Source organism: Petromyzon marinus, unplaced genomic scaffold (genome assembly GCF_048934315.1).
Source record: "Petromyzon marinus isolate PM22_M1 ecotype Great Lakes invasive population unplaced genomic scaffold, UKy_Petmar_22M1.pri1.0 PM_Scaffold_31, whole genome shotgun sequence".
Lineage (NCBI taxonomy): Eukaryota > Metazoa > Chordata > Hyperoartia > Petromyzontiformes > Petromyzontidae > Petromyzon > Petromyzon marinus.
Window position 1 is genome coordinate 965,158 of NW_027423291.1, and position 23,542 is coordinate 988,699.

The 23,542-nt window shown below is 44.7% G+C and overlaps 1 pseudogene; it reads left to right on the forward strand.

Moving 5' to 3' along the window:
* Nucleotides 1–734: 734 nt before the first annotated feature.
* On the forward strand, nucleotides 735–22,855 carry LOC142923180 (NACHT, LRR and PYD domains-containing protein 3-like; annotated as a pseudogene).
* The last annotated feature ends 687 nt before the right edge of the window (nucleotides 22,856–23,542 follow it).

Consider the following 23,542-nt stretch of genomic DNA (forward strand, 5'->3'; position numbering starts at 1 on the left):
TCAGCGCATGATGAGTGAGTCAGTGTATGATGTGTGAGCGAGTCAGCGGCAGAGTGAGTGTATGATGTGCGAGTGAGCCAGCACACGATGAGTGAACCTGTGTATGATGAGTGAATGGGTCAGTGGTTGTTCGAGTGTATGATGTGTGAGTGAGTAAGCGCATGATGAGCGAGTCAGTGCATGATGTGTGAGCGAGTCAGTGCATGATGTGTGAGTGAGTCAGTGCATGATGTGTGAGTGAGTCAGTGCATGGTGTGAATGAGTCAGTGTATGATGTATGAGAAAGTCAGTGTCGGCTCCCTCTGCCCGCGCTGTCGCCCCCCCCTCCCCCCGGTTCCGTCGCCCCCCCCCCCGGCTCCCCCGCCCCGTCGGCCTCCTGGCTCCATCGGCTCCCTCCGTCGGCTCCCCCGGCCCCCTCACAAATGGCCCCGCCAGCCGCTGCTGGGAGCGCGGTATGTGACGTCATACCACTGCTAGACAACCTCAGAGCACCCTCTACCCATACATTGAGAGCATGGGAGTGCCCACTACATAGGGACTACCCAAGATCAAACCTGGCTCCCACCCTCTAATCGTCACTCAACTAGAGGTGACGCTATCCCGATCATTGCACATTACAACGCAATTTGCCGTCTGCGTGGCATCACGATGGTCGAGGCAGTGAGCACGTGGTGTCACGCAGCTGCTTAATCTGTTAAACCTGTGTGGTGTTTTGAATTAGGTTTACTTTTCTTTATCGTAGTGTTGTGTTCATGTGAATGTTCAAATGCTTGCACTGAAGAGTGTTTTGAGATGCCTAAAGTGTTTCGATGCAATTGTATGTATTTCTATATATTCCAATGACAATTTTTAAGCTTTCATTACAATTTAAATAACTCAATGTATTCACAATCAAATACCTAAAGTCACAATTGTACCTAACCGAGACCTCTCAGATTTTAGTAGCAACATTTTATTTTTATAATTATTATTCTTTCCCGTACCTGTCTAAAATTACACGACTATGCTTACAGGTGACACATGGTTTGTTTTCATTTTCTTCAGGTGACTCGATGCATTTGTCGTGATGGCATCAAAAGTTTCTGCATGTGAGAGCATTAAAACCAACAAAGTGAATCTGCAGAAATACCTCCAGGCTAAGTCTTCAGAAGTGCTTGACTATTCCTATCAAACAGGGATAGTCCTGGACAGTGTATATGCGTCCCTCAAAAGCGAGAATAACCCCATGGCACGAACACGGGACCTGGTTGACCTGGTGCTCAACAATGGAGAAGAAGTGTGCATGAGATTCCTTAAAGATGTGCTGGTGCCACTGAGATCCGAGATCCCTCTCTTGGGTCAGTGGATATCACAGCATGAGCAGCAGCTCAACGTGATGGGTGTCGATCTGAGCACAACTGCGGGTAAAGCCATCCCTGGAGCAGCTTCTCGTGAGTGATGCTAAACTTCACGTAACCATTCGCATGTCTCTGGCAAGTTTAAGCGAAGGAATTGCTTTGAACTGATATGAACTGTCATTTGATATTCGCAAACTGCACCACTCTTGCATAACAACATCCCTCTCAGGAGGAGGACATTCATATTCCATTCCATAGCAGGGTATGTACAAGGGATCAGAAATTTGGAGGAAAGGATGGATGGATAATGGAAATGTGTGTCAGTATCAAAACATTGCATCCACACTGTACCCCAACATTCCTGAATTTCTGTCCTATCCTACACCTCCCTTTCCTTGCAAATGACTAAAACATGGTGATTTTCTCTCACCTCTTCAGACACAGGCATTTTATTTGAGCTGGAAGAATATAATGAGCTATGAAGCTCTCTTTCAAGTGTCAAGCCCAATATGTTTGGCCATGGCAGCAAACCCATCAGCTGCCTTGGTCTCCATGACTTGGTACAATCTGGATTCCACCAAGGCCATTTCGTTGAAACTGTTTCCCTATTGAGGGTGAATGACCACCTCTCTTAAATTATGGAAGCTGCTTCTAGTTCTTGACTTTTGGGCTGCTTTGGATACCACACACCACTCCATCCTATTGAATCGGCATGGCTACGCAGGCATCTCTCACACTTCCCCATTGCTTCTGCTTCCCCTCTAAAAGTGAGCCCTATTTTTGCAAGCAAGGACTGCCTTCTGTTCAGAAGTCCCAATTATATGGTGTTCCACGTGGCTCGGTCCTTGGCTATCTGCTCTTCTCAGTATAATGTCTCCTCCTTTGTGGACATTTTTTACTCCTAATTTTTTTTATATTGACTAGCTATGACTGCTATTCTCTTTGGTTCTATTCAGTAAAGTCACGTAGGTAAAAAATAAAACAACAAAAATCACGACGTTTCGGCCACAACACAAGTGGCCTTCATCAGGTGAAGGGACCAGGCTGTCTCGAGGACAGCGCTGGAGTGAAACACAGCCACGCTCAGACCGCGACCTTTAAGCTGTGTGCGAGGAAACAAGGTGCCTTGACAAAGGAATTAGCATAAAAATTAGCATTTGATTGGCCGACTTAGCATGATGAACGGCGTAGAGGTGGTGTACATGCGGGTGCACATGCCGGTTGGCGCGGAGGGGGAGTTTACCTATTGATGGTGTGAAAAGGGAATTTTTAAGAGCTCATTGCATTTCGGACCAACACCACCTGACCCGTGAATTAAAACATGTACACCTGGCCCTCAAAAGGAATGGATACTCTGACCGTACCATCCGCCAAGCTGTTTCTCCCTCCATACAGAAACAACCACTTGATACTCCGGTGAAAACCATCACACTACCATATATAGCAGGCGTTACTAAAAAGATTTCCAAAATTCTAAATAAACACAAGATCCAGGTCCGGTTCAATACAGTACACAAAATTCGTGATCTGATCCCATTCGTGAAGGATGTCATTCCTGACTTACAGTACCCCGGGGTTTACAAATTGAGTTTTACCTGCGGTGCTTGCTATATCGGGGAGACAAAGCGACATGTCTCTGACCGAATTCGCGAGCACAAATCAGATTTGAAACACGGCAGAACGAATTCTTCTGCCGTAGCTGATCACTGTTACAACGCTGTGGGTGATCACGATATAATTTTCTCCGATACCAAGGTTCTTTGCAAACCCACGGGTTTTTATCAGAAATTTGTTTACGAGGCAATTCAGATCTACAAACACAGACACAATTTCAACCGAGAAGATGGTTTCAAATTAAGCAACCATTGGAAAGATGTTGTAAATCGAACCAAACATTAAACTAATTTTCAATGGTACAGTATATTTTTCAAGTAGTGGTACCCCAAACTTTCGCAGCTCTTAAAAATTCCTTTTTCACACCATCAATAGGTAAACTCCCCCTCCCCCCCCACGCCAACCGGAATGTGCACCCGCATGTAAACCACCTCTACACCGTTCATCATGCTAAGTCGGCCAATCAAATGCTAATTTTTATGCTAATTCCTTTGTCAAGGCACCTTGTTTCCTTGCACACAGCTTAAAGGTCGCGGTCTGAGCGTGGCTGTGTTTCACTCCAGCGCTGTCCTCGAGACAGCCTGGTCCCTTCACCTGATGAAGGCCGCTTGTGTTGTGGCCGAAACGTCGTGATTTTTGTTGTTTTATTTTTTACTAACGTGACTTTACCGAATAGAACCAGAATATGGATCCTTGCAGTCACGAAAGCTTTAAATCTAGAAATGACTGCTATTTCTAATGACACCCCGCCTTTTAATGCCATTGACTCATGAAACGGAACCTACTCTCTCCTCTTAACTCTTGAAAAATGTTGATACTCCTACTGATACTCCTGCTGTTATGGAGTGACTCATGCAGCAAGCTATGGCTGCAAAGTTTGGTAGTACATGTTATGTGTATCTTTTATTGTAAAATTTAAATTAGTTCCTATGATCACTGTTACATTGCTTTTATAGCTTTATTTTAGTGATTTCTAAAACGTTTTGGTTTAGCCATATTTATTTGTTGTAGTACAGAGTTAGACTGATAACTTTAATCTAAATTGTCTTATGGTTGTAATTGTTTGGCTTGCATCCCACTGGGATGTTTGCACACAGCATTGATATACGGTGCTTTTTCCGGAAGACTTTGCTGTTTTTTCCTGGATTTTTCTGTTTGCGCGTAGTCACTTTAAGATGTTTCTTGTTCCTGGTTTTGCTTGTTGCAGTTGCACCCGATTCAAGAGCCGAATGGCTCACAGGGCTATACAAAATAAATGAAACTGAAACTGGATTGGTTATACTTCACTCCAGATTCAACGTCAAATTTGTAGACCTCGTCATTTGTAAAAAAGTCCACGGGAGATAATGACTCCGAATATATGATTCCCGAGAAATTAAAATAAGATCAGATACAGAGGGATCAGGCTACTCATGGTCACCATTGCCCAAGTGGTGAGAGACTGGGTTCAATGTTTCCTTGGAAAGCTGATGGAAGTTGTTGAGCAAATTTGTCATTGGAAATCGACACTCTCCACAATGTAGTGGCTGCCACAGTGTTTGCTGATGATGCAGTAGCCAGATTAGTTGAAGTTCAAGTGAACCTACGATGTATCACGTGGGATGCTACGAGTGTTGTGATTCATGTGTCTGTTCTTGTGGAAGTGACAGCACTTCATCTTCTCTGCTGCTAGGACCGTGGCTGGTGTACTGCACTCCACCAGTGTAGCCCCCGTGCTACGTGATGTAAGCCAGCTTGAGATGGGAGAGGAAACACAGCCCCAATACCAGTGAAATATAAAAAAAATCAACATCCTAGACAAAAAAAAATCGATAATTGTAGGATAAGGCAAGCAGTGCATTTTACACACAGATTGATAGAATTAGGTTGTGATGATGCTGATGTACACGGTAATGCTAAATGTGGTACTATCTTTTTCACAGGCAAAACAAACAAGACACATGGTGGTAGCATTTTTGTTATGATAAAACATATTTTTTTACAAAAGGTACAGTGTTTATAAAAATTGCATTTGGAGAATACACATCGTGAAAACTTCCACACAATAATTCATGATGTACATGATGTTGCTGCATTATCCATGGTGAATGAATTCGCTACGCTTTTTTGACATAGTTTATTTTAAACATATTTGTCTGCTATAGGAATATGTTTTTTATTGTAAGTGAAACTGATCTGCTCGTTAAATTATTTGTGTCATTTAGATAAGCCTGGTGATGATTTCAGAGAATTATTGCTGAAGCTGACATCATTAACACGAAACTACGACGCACGACCTGGAGAACCTGCAGTGTTTTTGCTGGAGAGGATGGTGAAGCCAATTCTGGTTCCCTACTACCGCCATCAAGAAACCAAGGAGCACGAGTTACTAGCGAGAGGCAAGCAGCACGAGGAGCTGATGAAGAGAGCACAGAGAGAAGGGATTACTTACAAGAAGCTCTTTGATCACATTGGAAAAAAAACACACCCCCGACTGGTTATTGTAGTGGGGACTCCAGGCAGCGGTAAAACCATGTTGAGCAAATTCATTGTGCACAGCTTGCTGTCAGGTGAGAAAGTATTTGCACGACGCTTTGAGCACATCGTGCTCATAAGGTTCAGGGAGATAAATGATATTGGAGAGGTGTCACTGGCAGAGCTGTTTTCTAAGCTGCACTCATGTTTGGGAAACAAAGCGGATGAGGTTTTCGCAAACCAAGAGAGAACCCATTTTGTTATGGACGGGTTGGACGAGTTTGGAAAGCGCCTTGACTATGCCAATGCGTGCACCGATCCACGTAAGACGGCAACAGTAGAAGCCATCATTGCTGCCCTAGTGAATGGAAATCTCTTGCCCAAGGCCTCGGTCTTGATAACGACCAGACCCATTGCCATGGAACAACTGAGTCAAGTGAATGTTGATCGAGCTGTTGAAATCACTGGGTTTTCCAACAAAGATAAAATAGCATTTTTTTAACAAATTTTACCAAGATAGGAGTCTAGCAGAAAGGGCACTCAAGCTCCTGCAGGAAAATGAAACAGTGAATACATTGTCCCAGAACCCTTCATTCTGCCATATAGCAGCCATTACACTGAAGGAACATTTACAAAAGTCTGAACATTCTGAGATTATCCTCAAATCAATGACCGACCTCTTCACACAATACGTGTTTGGGCTCATAGTACACCATGGACGTGGCAGCTGCTGTGCCAAGGAAATTGTATCGTCTCTTGGCAATATGGCTCTGAAGGGGGTTCAGCAAAACATCCAGATGTTCAGCCAAAAAGATCTAGAAGAGTTTGTTGTTAGTTCTTCTGAACTAGGAAGTACATTCATCAACAAAGTGTTCACATGTGAGGGCATTAAACAAGGGAGTTGTTATTCATTTTCACACTTGACAATGCAGGAATTCTTTGCAGCGATAGCTGTGCATCTGTCACATTCAACATGGCCAGTGAATGACGTCATCAAGGCTATTAAGGACAGCAAAGATGGGAGGTTTGATGTGTTTCAGAGGTTTTTTTGTGGACTGGCATCAAGCACTCCATGGAAGTTCTTTGAGGGTATCTTGGATCCTCCATCTGCAGATTATCAAAAGGAAATAATCGAGTGGCTCAATCGCAGCATGAAGAATCGGATGGTTGACAAACACAGGCTCAACAGTCTCCTGCACTGCGTGCACGAGCTGCACGACCGCAAGTCCCTGAGTGATGTCACTCGGTCCATGACTGAGATAGACCTGTCATTCACAAGGCTGTCCCTGCCAGACTGCGCTGCCATCTCCTGGATCCTGCTGCAGCGAGAAGAACCTGTGGAGACACTCAACCTGTTCGGCTGTGGCATCGGCACCGAGGAAATGAAGAGGCTTCAGCGTGGACTGCACAGATGTAAACATCTAGTGTAAGACTGGCACACCTTGCATTCACTACTTCACAAATTGTGTGTGCATAATTGTGCGTGATATCAACTCAGTTTCAATTGAGCACCAGGTGCAGTGTGTAAAACATCGCTACTCGGGAGACAAAAGCAGCCGGGCGTGATACTGGCCACCCACTCCATCATATGCCATGCCGGCTTTCATAGGTGCTCCCTAACGGCACTTTCCCCAGCAGTCTGTTAAGGCTATACGGCAGATCTTTGTCTATAAGAATCCTCACTTATTAACTGTGCATACAGTACAATGTAACTCCATTCTCACGTAAACACTCGGTCTTGCGTAGCCCAAGCATGAACACAAATTTTGACAAATTCTTCCCCTTTCCACTGCCATCATTGTCCTCACTCACTTCACTCCTCTCCCCGCACGCCACGCTCACCCCTCCCTTGATACCTCCCATTAACCCCCAATCTGCTCCTGCCTTCACTTTTCCATAACCCATCCCCCACCCTTGCCCATACCTTCACTCTCCAGCCGCATACCCACTCCCACTCATCCACTGAGGGATGAGGTTCGGTGAGTGAGTGCGTGCCTGCTTGAGTTGGTGGGTGACTTGGTGGGTGGATCGATGAGTGAATATGTGGAGTTAAGTGAGGATGTGAGTGGCGTGTAAGTGGGTTGGTGAATGAGTGAATTAGTGTGTGAGTGGGTTGGTGAATGAGTGAATTAGTGTGAGTGGGTAAGTAAATGTACAGTGAGTAGGTGGGTCCACAGTGAATGCTGCACTCACTGTACGTTAAAGTACAAAAGGAAAAAAAAAAGTTATGCATATTCATGGATGCTGTAAAGTTTTCCATCATCTTCAGCAACATTTAATTAGCGATAATGATAGCCCTCGCACTATATGCAGGGAGTGAGGTGACCTTAGGCCATACTGAGAAAATGTAGCCCTGATTGCGACTGCGGTGGAGAGTGAGGGTAACGGTTTGATCCACGTGTCCGATTCAAGCCCCTGGTTCACAGTGGATCATGGTCAGTGATTGTGCTCACCACTACAGAGACAGCTAATTGGTAATGGGTGTTAATCTTAGTTGTAAAGCATTAAAGAGACAATGATCCCCCAAGTAGCCCATATAAACTGGTGGGGAAAGTGAAGCCAGTGACAGGGAACAAGCACACACTATTACACTGCACTTTAGAGCACAAAGACAATCTCCCCGTGGAGCCTGCATACACTTTTGAGGCAAGTGCTGATCGCACTTCCCTGACCAGCACCGTCCTTGGCTGTATTTCTCTCCCCATTGCTGATGTTGACACACCACCAGGTACTCATTTAAGGCAGAGTCACCCTACGGGAGTTCCAGGACCAGAATTTTTTTCATCACTCACCACTGATGCTGTTTACGGATATTGAACCCAGGTCACTTCGTTTGTAATGTAATGTGCCAACGACTTTCCCACCATTCCCCTAAACGCATATAAATACACAATCAAAGACACTCGTATATACACACAGACATGTACACACACAAACGTACACATAGTGTACATATAAACTCACACACTCCTACACATGTACAAGTACAGCCTTTGGTCAGTCTACTGCTGGATAAGGCACTCCCACACCATGCAGGTCTTGGGGGTTATTTGACCAGACATCACCAATCTTGTCAGTGTGGGTTGGTGTAGAGCATAGAGATGAATGTTGTTCCATTGCCATAACGCAGCTCCGCAGGCTACAACAACTGTTGTTATACATGTTAGTCTTGGGTAGAAGCACCATCCAGCCTCGAGCCTATTTAGATTTTCAGATTTATTAGACCTTACATGTGTAGTGTTCGATTTCACTCGGACAACTTTTGTCTTTCTTTGAACACCGTTTTATTTACAACTCTCAGCATGTCCTCAATATTTTACAGTATCCATGTCGCCACGGCTCGCTCGTTGTGCTTCACTCGACTCGCTCGCCACCTTGGTCTCTCCACTCCCCCACGATTACTTCGCTTACTCAGCCGCTAACTTCTTCATCTCTGCTCTCCTATATCACCGTCACTATGCTCTCTCCACTGCTAACTGCTTCGTCTCTGTTCAGCTTCGCTATCGCTATGCTCTCTCCACTGCTGGCTGCTTCTCTTCTTCAGCTCCGCTATCGCTACGCTCTCTCCACTGCTGGCTGCTTCTCTTCTTCAGCTCCGCTATCGCTACGCTGTTTCCAAGCTCCGTCTCCAACTCTGTCTCCCAAACTCTGTCTCTCCAACTCTCTGTCTCCAAGCTCTCCACACTTCAATTCCCCGCTGTTCACTCCAAGCTCTCCAACTTCAACAACCTTGCTCCAATTGCCGACCCCCCAATTTATCCCCGCTCTCATTACTCCCCAATTAATTAGTCCGTGTCCCAACGACGCTCCGCATCGTTCGAACCTGTTTCTCCTCCAGACCTTTAGGTGCCACTCTAGCCTTGGCAACAGCTCCAGCCAATCACAGCCGTCCTTGGTTCACCCAGCTTAATTGCCCTAATATAACCTGCACTGTATTTGCCTTCGCTACAGGCTGACCCAACATAACCCGTAGTGTCTGTGTTATCATGTAATCATGCTGAACACATCTTTGAATTCAAAGGGAAACCCATAGAGACGCGACCGCTGCACAGGCGTTAGTTCAGGGCTTTGCATATATAGATCTCGCAACCAGTCCGGATCATCTCCATCACCCGGCAACATCTCACTCTGTCCCGTTGCCAAACACGCCTCCCCTTCCGGACCCGGCGCTGCCGTTGCATGCGCCAACGTTGTACCCTCCAGAATGACGACCGATTCGTGTCCCACGTTTACAATTTGTATTAAAGGGTCGCAATTTGCCGGTACAATAGTCAAAGCCCCTACCAAAGTGGGCATCCGTGATACAGCATTTGAGGGCGTCAGCAATATACCCTCCTGTTGCTCGCCGAAAGGCAACTGTTTTTTAAAGCGCAGCGGCACAAGCATCTGCGTGCCAGGCGGAACGCGAACGGTGCGGCTCACCACGGCCTGCACCACGGCATTCGCAACCGCAAGCTTAGAAGGCGTTCCCAAAAATTTTAGACATTTTCCCGATGGCAATTCCAAACACCCCTTTCTCTATAGAAATTCTAAGTGGCATCCTTTGCAAATAATCCGTTCCCAACAAACACGGTACCGCCAAGGCCTTGGAAACCAAAATATTCCCCGTAACGCTCACTTCGCCAATTTGATTCGTCGCGACCATACAACCCATAATACCGAGACTGCCACCATTTGCTACTATGCACGGCCCATCAACCGGTTCTAGGGCCTGGGGCAAAGTTGGCAATAAGCAAAAAGTTTGTAACGAGATAAGGGTCGCAGAAGCCACCGTGTCAACAATAACTCTGACCATCACCCCTTGAATAAGTGCCATCACATCCGACGACCCCGGCGCAGCTCCCAAAACACGATGCACCAACGCGCCCCACACGTCCTGACCGTGCACAACATATGAATGAGATGTGAATGGGTGAGATGACGCAGATTGGTGATGTGGAAAGAGCGGCCGTGTATTGAATGTATCGCGACTCACCCGGAATCCTCGGTCCTGGGAGAATCCTCGGTTGTAGCTGGTCGGCGCCCTTGGAAGGCCGCCCCTGCGCCACCAGCAGTCGCGGGCAACATGTCCTCTCCGTCCGCACTCGTAGTACATCCATACACCGCGGGGCGACGCAGCATGCCCGCGGGTGGCACCCCGGCCGCCGCTGCAATCGGCGGTGCCTCGCCCACCGCCACCGCGCTCTCGGACGCGGCAGCGCTCAGCAACAGCAGCTGCGCACCCACCACCGCTGGCTCATCGCGGAGGTCCAGGTTGACTTTGATGTTCCTGGCGATCTGTAGAGACATGTCATCGTCGTTGTTGCTGTCAGGAAGCGAAAGGATGACTCGTAGCTCCTTGGCCAACTGCAAAAGCTTCTCCTGCAGCAAGGAATCCAGGGCCTCCTGGTCCATCGCCAGGTATGCTACTTGAGCGAGGGCCAACAGCGCGCTGCGGAATGCAAGAGGGGATTCCGTGTCCTCCCGCTTCCTTTGCTGGAATCTACGTTTGGCGACCGACCGCGGCTCGTACACCTTGCTCATTGCCGCGAATGCCCCATCCAGTGTTGACCTGACGGTGGCAGGGAATCCATTAAATGTCGCCAAGGTATCATCATCGAGGGCCGTCGGCAGTGCCCGCAGAGCGGCACCCTCAGTCCACTCCAGAGATTGATAAGCTGCTCGGAACCGTCTTGTAAATGCCGTCCAATCCCCAACTTTGGCCTCGAACCGCTGCACATGAAGTCGCCGTGCTGTTCCCGATGGTGGTGCTTCATCGTCGTCGGATTTCTCCAATCGCTCCGACCCCGCGGCAACATCTGCTGGTCGACTTGACACCGTCGGTTGCACCTGGTCCGATGTCACAAAGCGGTTAAACGCCTCCGTCAATGTCGCCATCCTGGCCTCCCACTGGGCCATGAGGACTCTCCAATCACTCGACGGTGCGGGGGTCTCGGCCTCGCTCGAACCGCTGTCTCATTCTCTAGACTCTCGTTCAACCAGGCCCTCCGGAGGAGTATCGGCCACTTGGCAGGACACGGGCAAGCACGTCCTCATCGTTGCTGTCGTCGGATGAGTCCACCGGCACGTTCTTCTTCTTGGCCGCCTTCCTTGACATCTCGGCATGGTTCGTAGTCACTCTGACACGAAATGTAGTGTTCGATTTCACTCGGACAACTTTTGTCTTTCTTCGAACACCGCTTTATTTACAACTTTCAGCATGTCCTCAATATTTTACAGTATCCATGTCGTCACGGCTCGCTCACCGTGCTTCACTCGACTCGCTCGCCACCTTTGTCTCTCCACTCCCCATGATTACTTCGCTTACTCTGCCGCTAACTTCTTTGTCTCCGCTCTCCGCTATCACCGTCGCTATGCTCACTCCACTGCTAATTGCTTTGTCTCTGTTCACCGCTATCACCATCACTATGCTCTCTCCACTGCTAACTGCTTCGTCTCTGTTCAGCTTCGCTATCGCTATGCTCTCTCCACTGCTGGCTGCTTCTCTTCTTCAGCTCCGCCATCGCTACGCTCTCTCCACTGCTGGCTGCTTCTCTTCTTCAGCTCTGCTATCGCTATGCTGTTTCCATGCTCCATCTCCAACTCTGTCTCTCAAACTCTGTCTCTCCACTCTCTGTCTCCAAGCTCTCCACACTTCAATTCCCTGCTGTTGACTCCAACTTCAATTCCCCGCTGTTCACTCCAAGCTCTCCAACTTCAACAACCTTGCTCCAATTGCCGACCCCCCAATTTATCCCCGCTCTCATTACTCCCCAATTAATTAGTCCGCGTCCCAACCACGCTCCTCGTCGTTCGCACCTGCTTCTCCTCCAGACCTTTAGGCGCGACTCTAGACTTGGCAACAGCTCCAGCCAATCACAGCCGTCCTTGGCTCACCCAGCTTAATTGCCCTAATATAACCTGCACTGTATTTGCCTTCGCTACAGGCTGACCCAACATAACCCGTACTGTCTGTGTTATGTAATCACGCTGTTTCCACTATGCACCTTCCTACTCCACTACACATGTACACTAATATACACACTCTCATATATGAATATACACACACTCACTCACATGTACACACTTTACACACCCCTGTTTGAGTCTGCAGTTTTAATGTGACAGTATTTTTTTACATGAAAATGAATGCAAGGAATCTTCATATAATAAGGATTCACATTCATGAGGCGCAATTCATCCAGTGATATGAGTGCGCCATGGACAAATTAGTGAATATACGCATGTATGTGCGTTATTTACTTTCGTTACTGTGTGTGTATGTAGGTGTGTAGACGAGGAGTAGTAGTGTCGTGATTAGCGCTACGCTACGCTATGAACCCGGCATCCCGGGTTCGATTCCCGCTAACGACCAACACCGGTGACGATTATCTGAACCGGACCTGGGCCTCCCTCTAGGTCGACTCAGCCTCAAATGAGGACCTGGTGCGGTGTGTAAACATTGCCACTAAGGATACAAAGGCGGTCGGGGTGGTGTAGGTCACTGTTGTATATGTTGGTTGTGAAAATTTTGATGAAAATAATAAAAATTAAATGAAATTTGGAATTTGCGTAATTATCCGCAATTATGTTAGGTGATGCAATTATGCGCATAAATTATGCTAATTCGAGATATAATCATATTAATGCTCGTGTGTGTGATTATGCTATTGCAATCCGTTATTATGATTAGGCCCCGCCTCGCTGACGAGGGTCGGATTATCAATCGGAATAATACAATTCTTCGTATGAAGTTATGCAGGTGCTGTGAGCATGCCAGAGTCAGCTCGGCTTCCTTGTTTAACTTCGTATTATCGATCGGTATAATACAATTATTCTCGTTTTAACATTTACTGAGTGTATTAGTGTGTTTATGTCAGGTCTCCAAATTGAGATCTCAACGCAGAATACAGTTCTTATAAATAAGATTATTACGCACGAAATCAGGAAGGACACACGCAACCACTTCTGCGTTAATCAATTTTATTCTAAACAAAACTTTAACATAAGGATATGCGAACTCTCAAGCTCGGAATTTTCAACACAGCATCAACACAGTAAACATCAACGATTGCGTTGTTTCACTTTGACAACTGCACATATCATTAATTCCACTGCGTAACGCGAGCTTAATTGGTGATAGGGAGAGTCGTTAAAACATGCAGGCACGCTATTCTACACAAAAACTTTAACACTCTAATATGGGAATTTTTGTACTTGAAATTGTCAGCATAGTACTACAGGCAATGTTCATTTCATTGATCCATCTCTTCAACCCTCAATAATCACGTTGTTAATTGGGTAACGGAACAATTGATTGCTTCCTCTGGGTACCACGAGCATATGGAAAATACGAATAAAAAGTCCTTAGTAGTTCATCCGACGATATTCATGCGAAAAGGCAGTCAAAACAATTATTATTCTCAAAGGCAAAAGTATACGTCAATGGATTCATCGGCAAGATTATGCCATTAAAAGAAAACGAACGACTGAGATACTTCTAAATGACTGTATCCACGTAACTCAATAGGCAGCAATGTTCTTCACGATCAGCACCTTGGAATGTCACTCTTCTTGATTGTCCCGATATGCGTGTTGTGTGTCTTCGTGAAGCAGACGCAGGGTGATGCGTCGTGAGGGTGAGAGTGTGGGGGGAGGGTTATACGAACTGCTTTGTTCTCTTGCTCGGGGCGTCGGCTTGGCTGCTCGTGCTGGCAGATACGGTCTCTTTCCACTGATGTAGTAGCTGCGCCGCACGTGCTCTCTGTGGAGATGCTCGAACGCGCTCTTTGCTGGTTCGCTGACTCTTTTGCTCATGGGCGGCTGGTCAGGCTCTTTCCATTGCTGGATAAGCCAAGTCAGCACACGCTTGGCTGCTGGCAGCTGGCACTCAATGTAGAATAAAAGTCTTTTAGCGATATTTCTTTCAGCTCTGAACTCACACTCGGTGGCACATCGCTACTCTGCCAGCCTCTCATCCTCGGTTGATCGCGGGGCCCCCTTGGAGCCTGCCGCTCGCCACCCTCTTCTGGCGCTTGCTGAGCTGTTGTCTTGTTGAACTGTCGAGTGTGCTATTGTCGCTCACTCTCAAAACTTGAAAATTGTATTTGCACACCTCTTACACAACTCTGATAGCTTAGTACGATACAGCTTATCGCAATCCTCGATTCTGCAAGCGACTCAAAACATCAGGATGAATGTATAATAACTTTCAGCGATACTCTGTCTGCCCATGCCGAACTCAGCACCTAACGTCCCCTCGCCCCTCTTCTCTGCGGGACACAGCACCCATTGCTAATGTCTCGAGGCCATGCCTCGGAGCTGGCTTGATGTCTTCTTCCGAACGCTGTCTCGCTGTCCTTTGCGGAGCTTAAATGTGAAATTCCCTCTCCTCTCTCCGCGTCTCTTGCGAGAGAGAGAAAAAAACAGATGCCCTCCCCGTCCGCTGTCTCACCGCGGTCGCGCGCGTGATTGCCCCCCTCCCCTCTTGGTGACCCCGGGCGGCTGTGTTACATCAAACAGGTTTGTTTGTGAATTGTCCTTTGGCAATCTGGAGATTTTGCAGATAGTCGCTAACCTCTCTTTGCCCCGGAGGTTATTATTTATTTATTTAAACGACCTTTTTACGATCTCCCGTTGCTGTTTGCTGGTCCTTGTCGTAGCGGTGTTTATTTATTTATTTCAGTTACTATTTTAAAAATATCGGCAAATATTATTATTGATTTTAATTGTGGAAAAAGGGCCATATACAACACCACCCACCCCCTCGTGTGCCGTTCCGGCCTTCATAGGTGCTCGCTAACAGCACTTGCCCCTACAGTCTGTTAAGGCTACACGGGGGATCTTTGTCTTTTTTGTAAGATGAGGTCTTGCAAAACAACACCCTTATGAACACAAACACGTTTCAGATTATAAAGGTACAGTGCAGTATAAATGAATGGATGATTGTGAGTAAACTCCTTTTTGTGAATGCCACCTATGATATATAAAATGTCTAACACAGAAGCATTGAACAATGAGCAGCTTTGCTCATGAACGTGTGTGCTCTGGTCACGTGCACCGCCATTGTGAGTGTCCCTCACTCACCGCGTGTTTGACTCCGCGGTTCCCGTGGGCTCAGTGAGTCAGCGCTGTCCCTTCCCCTGTCCACCCGGGTTTAGGCTGAGTGAGAACGAGATCAGAGACAGCAGACTCAAACTTTTAGCCGACGGGATGTTGGAGAGAGAAGGGAGTTTGGAGACGTTAGTGTTGAGTAATTTCCTGATGCACACACACTAATATAGGTACACCTAAACAAATATATACACATATACGGACACAAAACACAAATATACTCACTATACCATAATAATGTATTTAAACGTCGATTATAACTTAATTTATATGCACTCATCAATTAAGTTATTAGCCACACTTATTACAGCACTGTTAACCACTTAAATAACAATACAATTACATATTGACTTAAAGCTTTCGTGACTGCAGGAATTCATACTCTTTAGGTCTTTCGATAAAGTCATGTAGATAGAAAATAATATTTGATTATTTTTCTATCTACGTGACTTTACCGAAAGACCCAAAGAATAACAATGCAATTACCATTGTCACATTACCTACTATAACCAATGATATTGTTTCAACTATATTGTGTTAATACAGTAGATCATCGATTATCCAGCAGCATCGGAGGGGAGGGGAGGGGTACTGGATTTTCAAAAAACACCAGATGATCACATCATTATTTAAAATAGCTTGTTTTTGCACATTCTTGAATAAGATTATGTTTTTAGGTGTTCTGCATATATATTGACTGTTTCAAATAGTTTACGATATAAAAATCGCTTAACTAAATATACAAAGACAAAATAAATATCTTGCTGTAAATAGTGACTATTTACTGTACCGCACTCAGCACTCCAATATCGAAGACTCTGCATGGGGTGATGTGCGTACAACGCTCTTGTTCAACAACTTGTGTTAGACATCGACTTGTGTTTGACAACTTGTGTTTGACAACTTGTGTTTGACAACAACAACAACAACAACATGTGTTTGACAACAACATGTTTTTGACAACAACAACTTGTGGTTGACAACAACAACTTGTGTTTGACAATCGCCGGACTGATGCAGCCTTCAGACCGGTGCTCTGGCGAACGCCGAACTGCACGCAATTTTCGCCGGATCAAGCTGTATATTTACTCTTTCTATTACTGTAGTTGTTAGTCATGAAAATGTATATAAGTGCAGTATTTTCATTGTTTAAGTTGTATGTAGTGTATAATGTACTGTATACATTTTTTGATGCGGAAATGGGAGGATGTTCTGAGGAAATTAGGAATGAGAGGCTACTGGAACAGTTGTAGTGGAAATGCCGATATGCAGGCCAGGTGCTAAGTTACCTTGTGCCAGACAGTTGTCACTGGGGGTTTCCTTTAATTACATTGTGATGAGATGTTAAATGAAACGCTTTCAGGTGTGACCGCTTACAGAATGATGCAATATCGAAATTAAATCATGATTATTTGATCTATATATACATACACACAGATTCTACAGATAACTTTTAGCAGACTTTTGGGTCATATACTGTTCGGGAACACCTAATGAAGACCAGAACGGCACATGAGGGGTTGGGAGGCCAGCACCACACTCAGCCAACTGATGTTTACTTACTACACCAGGTAGTAATTTAAGGCTGAGTCGACCTAGGTGAGGTCCACGGCCGTTTTAGATATTCATCAATGAAGTTAGCCATGAGCGGCAATCGAACCAGGTTTGTGGCTCACTGTGCTAACCACTGCACCACTACTTCCCATGCGCATGCGCATGCACACAAATATGCATGCACTAAGATACACATGTACCAAACACGCATAGAGATGGACTTACACAAATGCACACATAGTAGACATTCACACACACATCACATTCAACCCAAAAATCTAAACAGCAGTTGCTATTTGCAAGCTCCTATTAAAGTTGACACGAGGTTAATTTGTGCAGTCTCCACAAACACGACCCTCAACCACTATCCCATCAACCACCACCACCTCTCACCATCCCTCACCATCCCCCACTCTGTGCCCCGACCCTCCACCCATCCGCTCTGCCCCGACTAACCACCTCTTCTCTTCCTGCAGTCTGTATCTTTGTTCACTGACGGACAAGTCGGGTTCCTCTCTCAGTGTCATCCTCAAGGCCAACATAGGTTTGAAGATTCTCAGGTAAGCTCTGCTGTTCGTTTCTCACTTGCGCTCTGTGCACTAACTGCTAATTATTGGTGCAACGCGTTGTGAAGTAAACATTTGAATGTGAACACATTTAATCTTGCTGTCCTGCTTAATCGAGTCCACTTTAAAAATGTTTTACTGTAATCTTAACACATTTGTTTAGTTTATCACATAGGTTAAAGCAATATTCATATTCACAACATTGTTAGCAGATACATTAATTGAAAACATCTCCCTGTGTTCTCGATGAAAATGTACTTCACTTGTGTGTGATCCTCTCTTGTAACTTTGTGTTTATATAAACACAAACACTTCATATTATAAAGGTACAGTGCAGTATAATTGAATGGATGATCGCGAGTAAACTGATATTTGTGAATGCCACCTATTCTATATAAAATGTCTAACAGAAGCATTAAACAATGAGCAGCTTTGCTCATGAACGTGTGTGCTGTGGTCACGTGCACCGCCATTGTGAGTGTCCCTCACTCACCGCGTGTTTCACTCCGCGGTTCCCGTGGGCTCAGTGAGTCAGCGCTGTCCCTTCTCCCGTCCACCCGGGTTTAGGCTGCGTCGCAACGAGATTGGAGACAGCGGCCTCCGACTTTTAGCAGACGGGATGTTGGAGAGAGAAGGGAGGTTGGAGACGTTAGTGTGAGTAATGTCCTGATGCACACACACTAATATAAGTACACCTAAACAAATATATACACATATACAGACACAAAACACCAAGATACTCAGTATAGCATGATAATGTTGTATATTTAACGTCGATTATAACTTAATTTGTATGCACTTATCAATTAAGTTATTAGCCACACTTATTACAGCACTGTTAACCACTATTAAATAACAATACAATTACAATGGTCACATAACCAACTCTAACCAATGATATTGTTTTAAATTATATTATGTTAATATATTAGATCATCGATTATCCGGCAGCCAGATTTTCAAACACAACCAGATAATCGCATAATTATTTAAAATAGCTTATTTTTGCATATTCTTAAATACGATTATATTTTGATTTAAAGCTTTCGTGACTGCAGTAATTCATATTTTTAACTCTTTCAGTAAAGTCACGTTGAAGGGAAACAATAAAATATATATAAAACAATATGTTTTATTGCTTTATATATTTTATTATTTATTGTTTCCCTTCAACGTGACTTTACCGAAAGAGCTAAAAATACGATTATATTTTTAGGTGTTCTGTATATATATTTAATGTTATTAAATAGTTTGCGATCTAAAAATCGCTAAAAGTAAATATACAAATACAAAATGAATATCCTGCTGTAAAAAGTGACTATTTACTCTTCTTGGTTCTTTCGGTAAAGTCACGTAGAATGGAAATAATAAAATAATAAAAATAAAACATTATAAAATTATCGCGACGTTTTGGCCACAACATTTACTAACCGCACTCACCACTCCAATATCAAAGACTCTGCATGGGGTGATGTGTGTACTATGCTCTTGTTAAACAACTTGTGTTTGACAACAACAAAAACTTGTGTTTGTCAATAGTTGGACTGATGCAGCCTTCAGACCGGTGCTCTGGTGAATGCCGAATTCCACTCAATTTTCACCAGATCGCACTTTATACTTTCTGTTTCTATGACTAGTTATTAGTCATGAAACATTTATATACGTGCAGTATTTTCATTGTTTAAGTTGTTGTATGTAGTGTGTAATGAACTGTATATATTATTTGACACTGAAATAAAGCATAGCTGCTTGTTTTGTCACGCACTTTGTGCCGATCGCCGGACTGGTTCAGCTTTTGGAGCGGTTTTACCGGTTTCATCGGATGTTGGAACCCAGATAGGCACGCTCTGGATATAATCAATGATCATCTGTATTTAATGTCATAGATTACAATTAAGAATTTTATATAATGAACGGCTGCAATCTTGACATTAATTGCCCACCCATACGTTTACATTAATAACACCACAACCTAACTCTTATTAAAGCCATAAATCACCAATGGCTCTTATTCGCCAACCCGATACATTTGAACATTATTTTAACCTTACCCAATATACAGTTTAAACTAGCCTTTGCCTCGTGATGGGTTACGTGGACATCTGTGAAAAAGAGCTTTTTAGCTTTTCAGATTCTCTAATATAAATAAATATTCAGATTTATATTCTGGCTCCTCTGCCTGTATCTAGTGGCCTTGCATGGACAAACGCGATTTTTAATACAAAATATTGCAGACCTCGCCAAATGCGGTGGGTTACGTTCCTGTAAAATGCCGTGTTGGACAAAGCCACATTAAACAATTAATAGACAAATAGGATTGCGTTCCTGGGTCCGAAATGATTACTCCCTCTGTTTAGCTGATTCTACGAGATTTCCACCCTTATTGTACTAAAAGGTGTTGAGTTGCTCTCCATGTCTTGTGAGTGTGTACACTTTTATTTTCCAGTTTCACCCCACTCAGTGCCTCTTCTCTCCCTGTAGTCTCACTGACGGACAAATCGATCCCAGCTCTCCATGACATCATGATCACCAACAAAGCATTGAGGAAGCTCGGGTAAGTTATGCAGCTTGTGTCTCATACGCGCTCTGATTGTTGCTACAAACAAAACAACTTAGATTCGTCAGTAACACTGTGGCCTTAGCAGGAGAAAATATGGAAAAGGCAACGTTTTGGAAATTGACCTTCACAGCATGTTTGTGTGCTATGAGAGCCATTGCCAGAAGTGGAGTGAGTAGTGGAGTGTATTCCAGTGCATTTAATATTCTCTTTGGTTCTTTCGGTAAAGTCACGTAGAAAATAAAATCAAATAATAATAGAATAGACGTTCCGATTGCAACACAAGCAACCATCATCAGGTAAGAATGAAAAAAAATAGCAAACTTAGAAACACAATGCAACACAACACAGAACCGAACAGCACAACAGCCAACACCCCACCTGGCTGACCCCGCTCCTCCAAATAATCACAATATTCATTATCAGACCAATGAACATGTCCAAACGACTGGAAATGCGCCTGATCTTAAATCTGCAAGATAAGCAGGCTTTAGCCTGGAGTGCTGAGACGGGTGACCACCGCGCATAACCACAGGAGTTATAGGCAGCAGAGCTAAGTTGCAGACAACAGACTGCAGTGTGCAGCACAATCCACCGTTGTACTTCACTACGATCCTAGATCTGCAGTCCTTGCCATCACAGGCCTGCACTGACCCGCGTGGTGAAGTATGGTGAAGCAGCTCTCATGGCATGGAGAGACCTTCATCCAGCATGGTTGTTGTGGGGGCTGCGTGGGTCTTTGTGTGAACCCGCGTCAGCGTGAACCTCTCTCTGTGCTGCAGGGTGGATGGCAATCGCTTCAGTGAGGAAGGGAAGCAGGAGTTGAGGAGCAGATGGACTCACCAAGGAGGCCTGGATATTTAGATATAAGCTGAGAGGCCGTGCTGGCCCTGCAGCAGATGGAGCTGGTCCACGCACGACTTGAACAGCAGCCCGGCTCATTTTACCTCCACCGCACCGATCGTCGACCCTGACTCTGAGACGACAATGAGCTGGGAGCTTTCTCTGTGAGCTCCACATGGAGCCAAGGGTGAACGCGACTCCAAGATGCTGATGAGTGTGGTGATTCCAATAATGTGTAATAATGTGTAAGTGTATTTATGAATATGTTGTATAGGGAAGCGATGTTGGTGGCATGCGGAAGGGGTGTCGGTGGCTTTTAAATGGTCTGGCAGCTCACCATTGTTTCACTGAGTAGGAATGTTTTTCATGAATGTGCGTACATAGGGGTGTGTATCACACTCATGCAGATATCCTCGTCTATTTATGTATGACTTCAATATTCACCCTCTATCTTTTTTATAATCATGTATTTTAACTTTCAGTTGCGCTATGATCGGTCTAAAAATAATCTTCCAAGCCGACTTCAGATAGAATACATTTATTAACGATTGTTTTAAAGTTGTTTTACTCTGAATTCTCTTTCATTGCTCTAATTGATTAGTTTTCGATTTTGGTGCCTCGGATCACACTTGCAATTGAAACTATCCAGGTTAAAAACCTGGCTAAACAAATACACTTGATATTTCTTATCTTTGATTATACACATCTGTATACCAAATAACAGCACTTCAACAGCCTCGAAATGCTTAACAATGTATCAATAATTAAATTGTAATGTATACATTTATTGGCAGACTGTCATTGTCTGGGTGTGGTCTGGGAATGTTTATTGCTGTTGTTTTACTGCCTTTCCCAAGCTTGGGAACTGATGCAATTTGAACTTGCATACTTTTAGGTATTTGTTTAAGTAACGCCATGGTGGTGTGATGTCATCTTCCTCGCCTGGTATGCAAGAGTTCAGGGGTTGGATTTCGACCCTGACACCTGCTGTATAGTTGGAGTCTGCATGTTCTCTCCGTGGTCACTTGTTTTTTTTTTCCTCTGGGTTCTCCAGTTTTTCTCTCCATATTTAGAAACATCCGTTTAGATGTATTTGCTGCTATAAATTTTCACGTGATAATCCACTTCCTCGAGCTATTATTAGTGGCTTGCTTCTGAAAAATTAGATAATAGCTCTGGGCCTTTCCTGGTAAGATAAAAAAAGAGTTTAGTTTCATTTGTATATTTTAAGTGATTTGTTCACCTTTACTTTACTGTGCACTCTTATCGTGTTGTATTGTATTGGTTGTTGTAACTTTTGTCCTGTCTCTACTGCACTCATTGCATTACTCCAGTATAAATGTTCAGATTCTGCTATTAGGTGTAGATTTATATTTGTTTACTCAGCCTTAACTGAGTATCCATCGCAGTGTGTAAACATCAGCACTGGGGAGACAAAGGTGGCCGAGCGTGGCACTGGCCACACCACACCCTCGTGTGCCATGTCAGCCTGAATAGGTGCTAACTAACTGGACTTTCCCCAACAGCTTGTGGAGGCTACATGGGGAATCTGTGTATGTTTCCGTGTGTGTGTGTGTGTACTGTATATGGGGGATCTGTGTTGTACTTGTGTGTGGGGGTAGCCGTGGTTTAGATGGTGATGATGAAACACGGGAACAGAGAAAAGACTCCCAGTGACTCCACTCCTCCGCTCCCAGTGTCAGCGCGTTGAGCTTTTGATGCAGGAGGTTTAGGAAATGTCCATTTGTCTGACTCCACTTGCTTCTCTTGCTTGTCAAGCATTCTAACTTCTCGCATGGACTACGTGCTGGAGAATACAAACTCGGTGTAACTCACAAGAGGACTCTTCTGGTTACTTATGCAGCGTTGCCATTTAAATATTTCAATGTTATTGAATAGTTTTGATATTGTACCCAATGCTATCATCGACCGTACTAATGGTGTCACGAGACTAATAACATAATGTTTGGATATCTCACGGTGCAGTGCAAGCATTTGTGTTCGATAGCGGCCCACAAAAGTGGATATCACAGAGCTACCAGTCAAATGCATTCCACTAACACTCGGTTTCAGACAGACCCATAAACTGAGATATCCGCAGACTCACATTTAGATATAAAGACTCATATAGACACAAAAAGACAAACAGAAATGTACTCACACTGAGCTAGAGACTTACAGGGATGCATAGACTCACACAAGGCACAGTCTTGCTTCGACAAACACACTCACAAAGAGACTCATATCAACTCAAAGCTACAGACTCACGAAAACGTCCAGAGAATCATACAGAGAGCCCCCCCCCCCCCCCAACTAGCACCGCCCACTCTACCACTAGGGATGCTCATTCCATCATGAGACCCGCACACTCCCCAACGAGGCCCGCCTACTCCCTCACTTAGCCCAACCCACTTCATCACTAACCCAGCCCACTACCATTAAGATCTGCCAATTTCACAGCTTGCCACGCCCACTATACCACTAATCCCTCCCACTATTATCCCACTCCTAGTTAATTTTCTGAT